The sequence below is a fragment of the Papio anubis genome, chromosome X (assembly GCF_008728515.1).
Source record: "Papio anubis isolate 15944 chromosome X, Panubis1.0, whole genome shotgun sequence".
Classification (NCBI taxonomy): Eukaryota; Metazoa; Chordata; class Mammalia; order Primates; family Cercopithecidae; genus Papio; species Papio anubis.
This window is the reverse complement of record NC_044996.1, coordinates 109,232,642-109,247,217: the sequence shown is the minus strand read 5'-3', so window position 1 is coordinate 109,247,217 and position 14,576 is coordinate 109,232,642. Positions and strand designations below refer to the sequence as shown.

Below are 14,576 nucleotides of genomic sequence, written 5' to 3'. Positions count from 1 at the left end.
CCCAAGATCTATCTGTAGAGGGTTTTTCTTTCTGACTTGTAAGCATGCCTGGGTATACCTTAATTCAGTAAAACAATTGCTGGAGGGTTTGGCTCATGCTGCAGAGTGCCTCAAGAGGAGCAGAGGGCATGTACAGGGGACCTATGATTGTGTGGTCTTTGTTATACTACCTAGAAAATTCAAGATATTACACATTTTGAAGGAGAGGAAAGTTATATTCCAGGCAGTTGGTGCTTTGTACTTATATTTGAGTGGTGTATGCTCTGTGAACGACTACCTGAAATTATCAAAGACATATTGTGAAGATTTAAGAGGAGTTGCTATGATATTGGCTCCTTTTATTTTGTACCCCTAGATGTTTAGTGATTTAAAAACAAGAGCAAACAAACAGACAAAAAACCTATTCTGAAATGTGCCCAGAAGGAAGGGAGACCACTGGTCAGATTTCAGGAGCCAACTCTGGTAGGCTTTTGCTTCACAGATTCTTTAACAGAAGTGCCCAAGGAGAGAGTTTCTCTCTACGCATGATATGAAAGTGCATATTGCCCTGTAATCCCAGCACTTTGGGAGGCCGAGGCCGGCAGATCACCTGAGGTCAGGAGTTTGAGACCAACCTGGCCAACATGGTAAAACCCCATCTCTACTAAAAGTACAAAAATTAGCCAGGTGTGATGATGGGCGCCTGTGATCCCAGCTACTCAGGAGGCTGAGGCAGGAGAATCGCTTGAACCCGGGAGGCGGAGGTTGCAATGAGCCGAGTATCACGCCATTGCACTCCAGCCTGGGTGACAAGATGACATTTCATCTCAAAAAACAAACAAACAAGCAAACAAACAAACAAACAAAAAACGGCATATTGGTGTACCCTTCCAAGCAAGAATCAAACTTCTATATGGCAATCAGAGTATAAGATTCTTATGTCAAAACTTTTTTTTAATACTCCAACATAGCTAGATTGATTCTACTCAATAGGTATAGATTAAAATTAAGAGAAAGTAACTAATAGCACAATAAAATTGTATTGAATGCTACTAAATACTATCTTTAATAGTCTAATTTTTGGTAATGTTATTTTTACTGAGATTAAATTTGATTTCAGGAACAATGTAAGCTGTTATTTGGCTTTCAGGTGCAAAAAATAAAGTTTGAGGATGAGTTTGGGTATTAGAAAATGATAAAGGTTAATTTTGCTATTTTGAAGTTCAGTACTTAAGTTGAGATAAGATAGATAAGATAATGTTGAATAGAAAAACCTCTTTGTCTTGTTCCTGAAAGCATATATCTTACACCTTTAAATATAAGGTTAGCAACAGTTACCTTTTTTAAAAAATTTCCTTTATTAGGTTGAGGAAGTTTCATTTTATAGTTTATTGAGTATTTTGATTTTGAAAGACCTGGATTTTGTTAATTTTACTATCCACTTTGATGGTCATGTTTTTGTCCTTTATTCTATTAATATAGTGTATTATATTGATTGATTTTTTAATGCTAAACCAACCTTTCATTGTAGAATAAATCTCACTAGATCATAAGATATAATTCTTTATATATATATTGCTGAATTCAATTCTCTAGTATTTCGATGAAGGCTTTTGCATCTATACTTGTAAGGAACCTTGGTCTATAGTTAGTTAGCCTTTATTGTTTTTTTTTCTTCTGATACCTTTTTTTTTTTGAATATCAGGCTAATATTGGCTTCTTAGAATGAATTATAGAGTGGTGTCTCCACTTCTATTTTGGCAGAATTTGTGAGGGACTGAATTAATTATTTAAATTGGTGTTATAGGCCGGGCGCGGTGGCTCAAGCCTGTAATCCCAGCACTTTGGGAGGCCGAGATGGGCGGATCATGAGGTCAGGAGATCGAGACCATCCTGGCTAACACGGTGAAACCCCGTCTCTACTAAGAAATACAAAAAATAGCCGGGCGAGGTGGCAGCGCCTGTAGTCCCAGCTACTTGGGAGGCTGAGGCCGGAGAATGGCGTGAAGCCGGGAGGCGGAGCTTGCAGTGAGCTGAGATCCGGCCACTGCACTCCAGCCTGGGCGACAGCGCGAGACTCCGTCTCAAAAAAAAAATAAATAAATAAATTGGTGTTATATTTCATCATTGAAGTCATCTGGTCCTCAGCATTTTTTTTAAAAAAATATTAATTTTAAACTAGGTATTGAAGGAACATACCTCAAAATAATAAGAGCCGTCTATGACAAACCCACAGCCAACATCACACTGAATGGGCAAAAGCTGGAAGTGTGCCCCTTGACAACCAGCAAAGTCAAGGTTGCTCTCTCTCACTACTCCTATTCAACTTAGTATTGTAAGTCCTGGCCAGAGCAACCAGGCAAGAGAAAAAAATAAAGGGCATCTAAATAGGAAGTCAAATTTTCCCTGTTTTGAGATGACATGATTCTATATATACAAAATCCCATAGTCTCAGTCCAAAAGCTCCTTAAGGTGATAAACAACTTTAGCAAAGCTGTAAGATACAAAATCAGTGGACAAATCACTGGCATTCCTTTTTTTTTAATTTGGATGTGGAGTCTCACACTGTCGCCCAGGCTGGAGTGCAGTGGCACGATCTCGGCTCACTGCAAGCTCTGCCTCCAGGGTTCATGCCATTCTCCTACCTCAGCCTCCCTAGTAGCTAGGACTACAAGCTGCTGCCACCATACCTGGCTAATTTTTTGTATTTTTAGTAGAGATGGGGGGATTTCACTGTGTTAGCCAGGATGGTCTCGATCTCCTGACCTCGTGATCTGCCCGCCTCAGCCTCCCAAAGTGCTGGGATTGCAAGCTTTTTTTTTTGTTGTTAGATGGAGTCTCACTCTGTTGCCCAGGTTGGAGTGCAGTGGTGCAATCTCAGCTCACTGCAACCTCCATCTCCCCGATTCAAGTGATTCTACTGCCTCAGCCTCCCGAGTAGCTGGGAGTACAGGTGTGTGCCACCACACCTGGCTAATTTTTGTATATTTTTTTAGTAGAGATGGGGTTTTGCCATGTTAGCCAGGCTGGTCTCGAACTCCTGACCTCAGGTAATCCACCCACCATGGCCTCCCAATATGCTGGGATTACAGGTGTGAACCACTACAACAGGCCAAAAACCACTACAATTTTTATACACCAACAACCAAGCCAAGAGCCAAATCAGGAATGCAATTTCATTCACAATTGCTACAGAAAGAATAAAATACCTAAGAATATAGCTAACCAGGGAGGTATAGTTCTTCCCAAAAGAAGGGAAATGTGTATTCATGTCCATACAAAGACTTTTATGTGAATGCTCATAGCAGCATTATTCACAATAGCTTAAAAGTAGAAACAACCCAAATGTCCATCACCTGATAAATGGATGAACACAATGTGGTATATCCATACACTAGAATATTATTTGACAGTATAAAGGAACAAATTGCTGATATGTCCTGCTAGATGAATAAACCACAAAAATGTTATTTTAAGTGAATGCAACTAGATATAAGAGAGTACATTTTGTATGATTCCATTTATGTGAAATTTCCAGAAGAGACAATCTATAGAGTAGATCAGTGGTTACCTAGAGTTAGGCAAATTGGCATGAAGAAGCTCTTGGGGGTGATGGAAACATTCTAAAACTTAATTATGGTGATGAATACACAATTCTATAAATTTACTAAAAACCATTGAATTGTACCCTTTTGGCGAAATATATCACAATACAGCTGTTAGAAGTTTAAAAAAATTATTAATGTAATCTGTTTGCTGTTATAGGTCTGTATTTATAAAACGTTCTGTTTCTTCTTGAGAAATTTCATCTAAGTTACCTAACATATTGACATACATGTGTTAATGGTGTTATTTTTTTTATTTCTGTAAGGTAGGTAATAATTTAGTTCCTTCTTTCATTCCCGATTTTATAAAATTGAGCCATCTCTCTTTTTATCTTGGTCAGCATATCTAAAGGTTTGTCTGTTTTGATGATATTTTCAAGATCTAACTTTTGGTGTTTCTGATTTGCTGTATTATTTTTGACTCTTTATTTCATTCATTTACACTTTATCCTTTATTTTTTATTTTTTCTGTTTGATTTGATCTTCTATTCTTATTTTTAAGTGTGGAATGTTAGGGCACTGATTTGAGATATTTCACTTGTTAAATATAGGTTTTACAGCAACATACTTTCCTCTAAATACTGTTTTACATTTACCCCAAAAGTTTTGATATGTTTTATTTTCATTTTTACTCTTCAAAATGTTTTGCAATTTCTCACATAATTTATTTTTCACCTATTAGTTATTTGGTGTGTCTTGTTTAATTTCCACATATTTGTTTGTTTCTCTTACTGATTTCTAATATAATTCCCTTATAGTTAGAGAACACACTTTAATTCATTTAAATCACTTTAAATTTATTGCAGCTTGTTTCATGACACTCTATGTAGGTTATTTAACTATGTTGCAGTAAGTCTAAAACAACTAATGATTACATCTGGATGTGTATGTGTATGTTTGTGTGTGTGCACATGTGTGCAGTGGTGAAATGAAGGGAATGCTCATTATTTTAAAAATAAACTTGGTAAGATTAGTTTTTCAAACATGTATTCTTATTATTCTGATTTTTAAAAACCCTTTAAATAAAAAGAAACTAAGTAAGTCTTTTCTCACAAGTTAATATTCTGATAAATAAGGTATGTCATTCACCTATATAATGTTTATATCTCACATGTACATAGAAGTATGCAGACACACACACACACACACACACACACACTCTTTCAACAAGAAGAAAACCTAAGTATTGTGCAGTAATTTATAGGTTTTTTAAAATTTTGTTAAGGCCAAGTTTATACATTTTTCTAATAAGTCTATATTGTGATTTTATATTTTCATATAATTGAAATGTATATAAAACATTTTTCTTAAGGATCATTGAAAATTAGAAAAATCTATAATGCAATTGAAGTATCTTACATGACTTTTTTGGAGAATGTATTATATATAATATATTTAGACAATAGTTCACTAACACTGTCAGCAATTTAAAAAGTTCTAAGTATTTCTTAATGTTTAGGATTCTAGAAATTGATTATAAAATTAAAATGAATTATAGATATTTAAACTTCTGTGGAGTGCCACACTTTGCTTAGATTCTGAATCATTCTGTGTTAACTGGGTATTTTAAAAGAAGATTTACTCACTGTATTGGAGTGTAATTCACTTCAACAATGAGAAGAACATATAAACTCCTGCAGAGACAACACACCCTTTGAGAATTTGTTCTATAAATCTGTGCCAGTAAGGCAGATTGATTATCTGGTTTCCAGTCATTTCAAATGTCCTCCACTATATTTATTGCTAGGTGTAAGTTGTCTGTCTTTGTGCATGTGTCAAAATGTAAATAGCAAATTGATGCTCTCTTGGTTGACCTATGTAGCAGGAAAATGTGAAATCAACAATACATGATTGATTTATTGTTAGTTGTAAACCTTCCTTTCCTACACTGTACCAGGTTTGAGCACAACCTGAAGTGCTATTGGTCAATTGCAGTTGTATTTGGCATCTTCAAATGGATTTGTTTATTTTCTGTAAGTCACTCAAGCTCCTCCTTTTCTTGTGGGCTACTAATGTGTCTGTCTATAGAATTGTACTTCCCATATGGTAGTCACTACCTACATGTGGCTATTTGAATTAAAGCTTAAATTTATTAAAATTAAGCTCAACAGAAATGTTGTTTCTTCATCACAATACCTACATTTCACGTTCTGTAGATTCACACGTGGCTATTGTACAATGCAGAGCATTTTCTTCATGACAGAAAGTTTCACTGGACAGCACTACTATAGATCTTTCCCTATTATTACTCTTATTTTTCCTGCTGCTGTAACCCAAGTTCTGCCCTGAAGCACAGGCTAGTTCATCTTCAGTGGCTTAGTTACTCTGCAGCTCTTTGCAACTCTCATCTTTGTTGCTCTGTATTTTCCCTGCAGTTTTTGAATGTGAGGGAGAATTGTTCATGCTTTTTATTTTTCCTACTAGCCTTTATCTGTGATTTAAGGATATGCAGAACCTTGGGTAAACCTTTCATAGCAGTTATTCTAGATTTACAATCATTCTTACAGGAAGCTAAGAATAATTCCTTATGGATTAAAGGAAAGGACATTTGAATGACACCTACTCCTTTTCAATTCATAAACATCTCTGTCTACCAACACTGGACTGGGACTGACTTCATTAGAATGTCCTTTTCTTTTTTTTTTTTTTTTTTTTTTATTTTTTTATTTTTTTTTTTTTATTTTTTTTTAAATTTATTTATTATTATTGTACTGTAAGTTGTAGGGTACATGTGCATAACGTGCAGGTTTGTTACATATGTATACTTGTGCCTTGTTGGTGTGCTGCACCCATCAACTCGTCATTTACATCAGGTATAACTCCCAATGCAATCCCTCCCCCCTCCCCCCTCCCCATGATAGGCCCCGGTGTGTGATGTTCCCCTTCCTGAGTCCAAGTGATCTCATTGTTCAGTTCCCACCTATGAGTGAGAACATGCGGTGTTTGGTTTTCTGTTCTTGTGATAGTTTGCTAAGAATGATGGATTCCAGCTGCATCCATGTCCCTACAAAGGACGCAAACTCATCCTTTTTGATGGCTGCATAGTATTCCATGGTGTATATGTGCCACATTTTCTTAATCCAATCTGTCACTGATGGACATTTGGGTTGATTCCAAGTCTTTGCTATTGTGAATAGTGCTGCAATAAACATACGTGTGCATGTGTCTTTAGAGCAGCATAATTTATAATCCTTTGGGTATATACCCAGTAATGGGATGGCTGGGTCATATGGTACATCTAGTTCTAGATCCTTGAGGAATCGCCATACTGTTTTCCATAATGGTTGAACTAGTTTACAATCCCACCAACAGTGTAAAAGTGTTCCTATTTCTCCACATCCTCTCCAGCACCTGTTGTTTCCTGACTTTTGAATGATCGCCATTCTAACTGGTGTGAGATGGTATCTCATTGTGGTTTTGATTTGCATTTCTCTGATGGCCAGTGATGATGAGCATTTTTTCATGTGTTTGTTGGCTGTATGAATGTCTTCTTTTGAGAAATGTCTATTCATATCCTTTGCCCACTTTTTGATGGGGTTGTTTGTTTTTTTCTTGTAAATTTGTTTGAGTTCTTTGTAGGTTCTGGATATTAGCCCTTTGTCAGATGAGTAGATTGCAAAAATTTTCTCCCATTCTGTAGGTTGCCTGTTCACTCTGATGGTAGTTTCTTTTGCTGTGCAGAAGCTCTTTAGTTTAATGAGATCCCATTTGTCAATTTTGGCTTTTGCTGCCGTTGCTTTTGGTGTTTTAGACATGAAGTCTTTGCCCATGCCTATGTCCTGAATGGTACTACCTAGGTTTTCCTCTAGGATTTTTATGGTATTAGGTCTAACATTTAAGTCTCTAATCCATCTTGAATTAATTTTTGTATAAGGAGTAAGGAAAGGATCCAGTTTCAGCTTTCTACTTATGGCTAGCCAATTTTCCCAGCACCATTTATTAAATAGGGAATCCTTTCCCCATTTCTTGTTTCTCTCAGGTTTGTCAAAGATCAGATGGCTGTAGATGTGTGGTATTATTTCTGAGGACTCTGTTCTGTTCCATTGGTCTATATCTCTGTTTTGGTACCAGTACCATGCTGTTTTGGTTACTGTAGCCTTGTAGTATAGTTTGAAGTCAGGTAGCGTGATGCCTCCAGCTTTGTTCTTTTGACTTAGGATTGTCTTGGAGATGCGGGCTCTTTTTTGGTTCCATATGAACTTTAAAGCAGTTTTTTCCAATTCTGTGAAGAAACTCATTGGTAGCTTGATGGGGATGGCATTGAATCTATAAATTACCTTGGGCAGTATAGCCATTTTCACGATATTGATTCTTCCTATCCATGAGCATGGTATGTTCTTCCATTTGTTTGTGTCCTCTTTTATTTCACTGAGCAGTGGTTTGTAGTTCTCCTTGAAGAGGTCCTTTACATCCCTTGTAAGTTGGATTCCTAGGTATTTGATTCTCTTTGAAGCAATTGTGAATGGAAGTTCATTCATGATTTGGCTCTCTGTTTGTCTGTTGCTAGTGTATAAGAATGCTTGTGATTTTTGCACATTAATTTTGTATCCTGAGACTTTGCTGAAGTTGCTTATCAGCTTAAGGAGATTTTGGGCCGAGACAATGGGGTTTTCTAAATATACAATCATGTCATCTGCAAAGAGGGACAATTTGACTTCTTCTTTTCCTAACTGAATACCCTTGATTTCTTTCTCTTGCCTGATTGCCCTAGCCAGAACTTCCAACACTATGTTGAATAGGAGTGGTGAGAGAGGGCATCCCTGTCTTGTGCCAGTTTTCAAAGGGAATGCTTCCAGTTTTTGCCCATTCAGTATGATATTGGCTGTGGGTTTGTCATAAATAGCTCTTATTATTTTGAGGTACGTTCCATCAATACCGAATTTATTGAGCGTTTTTAGCATGAAGGGCTGTTGAATTTTGTCAAAAGCCTTTTCTGCATCTATTGAAATAATCATGTGGTTCTTGTCTTTGGTTCTGTTTATATGCTGGATTATGTTTATTGATTTGCGAATGTTGAACCAGCCTTGCATCCCAGGGATGAAGCCCACTTGATCATGGTGGATAAGCTTTTTGATGTGTTGCTGAATCCGGTTTGCCAGTATTTTATTGAGGATTTTTGCATTGATGTTCATCAGGGATATTGGTCTAAAATTCTCTTTTTTTGTTGTATCTCTGCCAGGCTTTGGTATCAGGATGATGTTGGCCTCATAAAATGAGTTAGGGAGGATTCCCTCTTTTTCTATTGATTGGAATAGTTTCAGAAGGAATGGTACCAACTCCTCCTTATACCTCTGGTAGAATTCAGCTGTGAATCCATCTGGTCCTGGACTTTTTTTGGTTGGTAGGCTATTAATTATTGCCTCAATTTCAGAGCCTACTATTGGTCTATTCAGGGATTCAACTTCTTCCTGGTTTAGTCTTGGAAGAGTGTAAGTGTCCAGGAAATTATCCATTTCTTCTAGGTTTTCCAGTTTATTTGCGTAGAGGTGTTTATAGTATTCTCTGATGGTAGTTTGTATTTCTGTGGGGTCGGTGGTGATATCCCCTTTATCATTTTTAATTGCGTCGATTTGATTCTTCTCTCTTTTCTTCTTTATTAGTCTTGCTAGTGGTCTGTCAATTTTGTTGATCTTTTCAAAAAACCAACTCCTGGATTCATTGATTTTTTGGAGGGTTTTTTGTGTCTCTATCTCCTTCAGTTCTGCTCTGATCTTAGTTATTTCTAGCCTTCTGCTAGCTTTCGAATGTGTTTGCTCTTGCTTCTCTAATTCTTTTAATTGCGATGTTAGAGTGTCAATTTTAGATCTTTCCTGCTTTCTCTTGTGGGCATTTAGTGCTATAAATTTCCCTCTACACACTGCTTTAAATGTGTCCCAGAGATTCTGGTATGTTGTATCTTTGTTCTCATTGGTTTCAAAGAACATCTTTATTTCTGCCTTCATTTCGTTATGTACCCAGTAGTCATTCAGGAGCAGGTTGTTCAGTTTCCATGTAGTTGAGCAGTTTTGATTGAGTTTCTTAGTCCTGAGTTCTAGTTTGATTGCACTGTGGTCTGAGAGACAGTTTGTAATAATTTCTGTTCTTGTACATTTGCTGAGGAGTGCTTTACTTCCAATTACGTGGTCAATTTTGGAATAAGTACGATGTGGTGCTGAGAAGAATGTATATTCTGTTGATTTGGGGTGGAGAGTTCTATAGATGTCTATTAGGTCTGCTTGCTGCAGAGATGAGTTCAATTCCTGGATATCCTTGTTAACTTTCTGTCTCGTTGATCTGTCTAATGTTGACAGTGGAGTGTTGAAGTCTCCCATTATTATTGTATGGGAGTCTAAGTCTCTTTGTAAGTCTCTAAGGACTTGCTTTATGAATCTGGGTGCTCCTGTATTGGGTGCATATATATTTAGGATAGTTAGCTCTTCCTGTTGAATTGATCCCTTGACCATTATGTAATGGCCTTCTTTGTCTCTTTTGATCTTTGATGGTTTAAAGTCTGTTTTATCAGAGACTAGTATTGCAACCCCCGCTTTTTTTTGTTCTCCATTTGCTTGGTAAATCTTCCTCCATCCCTTTATTTTGAGCCTATGTATGTCTCTGCGTGTGAGATGGGTCTCCTGAATACAGCAGACTGATGGGTCTTGACTCTTTATCCAGTTTGCCAGTCTGTGTCTCTTAATTGGAGCATTTAGTCCTTTTACATTTAAGGTTAAGATTGTTATGTGTGAACTTGATCCTGCCATTATGATATTAACTGGTTATTTTGCTCGTTAGTTGATGCAGTTTCTTCCTAGCCTCGATGGTCTTTACATTTTGGCATGTTTTTGAGATGGCTGGTACCGGTTGTTCCTTTCCATGTTTAGTACTTCCTTCAGGGTCTCTTGTAAGGCAGGCCTAGTGGTGACAAAATCTCTAAGCATTTGCTTATCTGTAAAGGATTTTATTTCTCCTTCACTTATGAAACTTAGTTTGGCTGGATATGAAATTCTGGGTTTAAAATTCTTTTCTTTAAGAATGTTGAATATCGGCCCCCACTCTCTTCTGGCTTGGAGAGTTTCTGCCGAGAGATCTGCTGTCAGTCTGATGGGCTTCCCTTTGTGGGTAACCCGACCTTTCTCTCTGGCTGCCCTTAAGATTTTTTCCTTCATTTCAACTTTGGTGAATCTGGCAATTATGTGTCTTGGAGTTGCTCTTCTCGAGGAGTATCTTTGTGGCGTTCTCTGTATTTCCTGGATTTGAATGTTGGCCTGCCCTACTAGGTTGGGGAAGTTCTCCTGGATGATATCCTGAAGAGTGTTTTCCAACTTGGTTCCATTTTCCCCCTCACTTTCAGGCACCCCAATCAGACGTAGATTGGGTCTTTTTACATAATCCCATACTTCTTGCAGGCTTTGTTCATTTCTTTTTCTTCTTTTTTCTTTAGGTTTCTCTTCTCGCTTCATTTCATTCATTTGATCCTCAATCGCTGATACTCTTTCTTCCAGTTGATCGAGTCGGTTACTGAAGCTTGTGCATTTGTCACGTATTTCTCGTGTCATGGTTTTCATCTCTTTCATTTCGTTTAGGACCTTCTCTGCATTAATTAGTCTAGCCGTCAATTCTTCCACTTTTTTTTCAAGATTTTTAGTTTCTTTGCGCTGGGTACGTAATTCCTCCTTTAGCTCTGAGAAATTTGATGGACTGAAGCCTTCTTCTCTCATCTCGTCAAAGTCATTCTCCGTCCAGCTTTGATCCGTTGCTGGCGATGAGCTGCGCTCCTTTGCCGGGGGAGATGTGCTCTTATTTTTTGAATTTCCAGCTTTTCTGCCCTGCTTTTTCCCCATCTTTGTGGTTTTATCTGCCTCTGGTCTTTGATGATGGTGATGTACTGATGGGATTTTGGTGTAGGTGTCCTTCCTGTTTGATAGTTTTCCTTCTAACAGTCAGGACCCTCAGCTGTAGGTCTGTTGGAGATTGCTTGAGGTCCACTCCAGACCCTGTTTGCCTGGGTATCAGCAGCAGAGGCTGCAGAAGATAGAATATTTCTGAACAGCAAGTGTACCTGTCTGATTCTTGCTTTGGAAGCTTCCTCTCAGGGGTGTACTCCACCCTGTGAGGTGTGGGGTGTCAGACTGCCCCTAGTGGGGGATGTCTCCCAGTTAGGCTACTCAGGGGTCAGGGACCCGCTTGAGCAGGGAGTCTGTCCCTTCTCAGATCTCAACCTCCGTGTTGGGAGATCCACTGCTCTCTTCAAAGCTGTCAGACAGAGTCGTTTGGGTCTGCAGAGGTATCTGCTGCTTTGTTATTGTTTACTGTGCCCTGCCCCCAGAGGTGGAGTCTACAGAGACAGGCAGGTTTCCTTGAGCTGCTGTGAGCTCCACCCAGTTCGAGCTTCCCAGCAGCTTTGTTTACCTACTTAAGCCTCAGCAATGGCGGGCGCCCCTCCCCCAGCCTCGCTGCTGCCTTGCCGGTAGATCACAGACTGCTGTGATAGCAATGAGGGAGGCTCCGTGGGTGTGGGACCCTCCCGGCCAGGTGTGGGATATGATCTCCTGGTGTGCCTGTTTGCTCAAAGCGCAGTATTGGGGTGGGAGTTACCCGATTCTCCAGGTGTTGTGTGTCTCAGTTCCCCTGGCTAGGAAAAGGGATTCCCTTCCCCCTTGCGCTTCTCAGGTGAGGCAATGCCTCGCCCTGCTTCAGCTCTCGCTGGTCGGGCTGCAGCAGCTGACCAGTACCGATCGTCCGGCACTCCCCAGTGAGATGAACCCAGTACCTCAGTTGAAAATGCCGAAATCACCGGTCTTCTGTGTCGCTGGCGCTGGGAGTTGAAGACTGGAGCTGCTCCTATTCGGCCATCTTGCTCCGCCCCCTAGAATGTCCTTTTCAATTTGAGGTATTTCTGTCTTTGCATGACAACATCTGGGAAATCACTTAAAATAGCACACATCACAAAACGTTCAAAGTTTTCCTTCCTCATTGAATACCTCAGTGATTTTATAATGATAGGGCTCGTCTTTTCTTTCAATGTGTCACTTAGTTTCTGTGTAAAAGGTAAGTCTTGTATTCTTGCAGTTTTGTTGAAGGGAGAAGATTTCCATGGGCGAAGGAATCATGGAACCTTCTAATTTGGCATTCTGTGTAATTATAGACCTACTTTGGATAAAAACATATTCTATACAAATTGTGTGTGAAGATGTCAGTTAAGAGAAGACAAGTCCAGTATGACTTTTCACCTATACATACTTGATAATCAGAGAAGGCAGGGATTAACCCTTAGCCTTGTGAATTCACCACACAGTTTCAGAAAAATTGTATGTTTCAGGGGGGAGAAGCACTTCATACTTATGAGACAAGGGCTGAGATGAGTACATTGAATTATCTCGATAATTACCAACAGTCATTATCATTGACAGTCACCAACAATCATCAACAAAGACAACATCAGATGTTTTAAAATAAAGCCATCAGTGTGGTCCTGTCTTAAACCTATCCCATAACTTCAGCTTTCCACTCCTATCATCCCTAACTTTCGGACCCAGCACTAGACTCAAAGACAGACAGTGAAGACTCAAGCCCCAGTAACTGTCAACTCAATTCATCATGACTCAGATTCCTCTTTATTTCAGTCATTTTCCAAAATTGGAGCATCCTGTGAATAGCTTCTCTTCTCTGTCAGCTCTGATTCCCCTCACACTTAGTTTCCCTTCCCTTTTTCTCTGCCCTCTAGAATCCCCACACTTTTATAAGTCCTCTATATTTTTCTGGGCTTCCTTTTTCTTCATGATTTCTTCTTATTGGGAACATGGCTATCTCCACAGCACCGTTTTTTAAAATAGCATTTCCTATGAATCTTGCTGTGGGTCTAGAAGTGATCCTTTCTGGAGGCCTTGTTCCCTTGGGTGATTTTTCTAGAGGGTCCTTATCTGTTAAAAATACCTGCTTCTGGCTAGGTGTGGTGGCTTACTCCTGTAATCCTAGCACTTTGGGAGGTTGAGGTGGGCAGATTACCTGAGGTCAGGAGTTCGAGACTAGCCTGGCCAACATGGTGAAACCCTATCTCTACTCAAAATACAAAAAATAGCTGGGCATGGTGACGCTCACCTGTAATCTTAGCTACTAGGGAGGCTGAGGCAGGAGAATTGCTTGAACCCAGGAGGAGGAGACTGCAGTGAGCTGAGATCACACTACTGCACTCCAGCCTGAGCGACAGAGTGAGACTCTGTCTCAAAAAAATTAATAAATAAAATAAATAATTTTAAAAAGCCTGCTTCTTTGAACTTTGAAGTTTTATTGTGTGAGTTTGCCAGTTCCCCTCTTGTGAAATCTCTGGTGAGTGGTCTCTTGTGAATAGTCACCTTCAGACATGCTCCTGGTCACTGCCAACCAGACTCATAGTATATCCGGCACCCTACTCATCTCATTTTCTGAGTGATTTCAGTATCCACATGGAGGTTTATCCAGAACCCTGACCTCGTACTTCCTTTTTCTTCATATTTCTATTGATGTGGAAGAAACTAAGTGACACATTGAAAGAAAAGACGAGTCCTATCATTATAATTTTCTGTTTCTTCACATTTCCAGTCCCCTCAGCTCCTGTTAAAAACTAATCTCCATCCAGCGATCAGATGAAGATGACAGTTTGGGAAACATACTCTTCGGCAGTGTTTGACTTTAAAATATGAGTCCATATTATTAATACATAAAAAAGCCTTAAAAATAAAATAATAGCCTAAAATAATAGTACTATTATAATATGTATGATATTAATACTCAAATTAAGAAAAAAAGCAGATGAACCAGAAGTGGAAAAACAGAAATGAGACACAAAATATAACTAGCTACTGCTGATTAAATACTAAGATTCCAGGGAAATAAGATCAACGTTTTTGTTGTTTTTTCTTTAGCTATGAAATATCAAAACAGGTTGTATTTGAACCTGAAATACTACATCTTTATGCAATTTATTCCTTGATGTCTGCATGCTAGTGCCACTGCAGAAATAGATTATCATGGGAATGA

The 14,576-nt window shown here is 38.8% G+C and overlaps 1 protein-coding gene across 3 annotated transcripts in view; it reads left to right on the top strand.

Annotated features, from left to right (window-relative positions):
• The window catches only part of CFAP47 (cilia and flagella associated protein 47), a 446,504-nt gene that overhangs the window by 82,061 nt on the left and 349,867 nt on the right, over nucleotides 1-14,576 (top strand). The gene's annotated exons all lie outside the window — the stretch shown is intronic.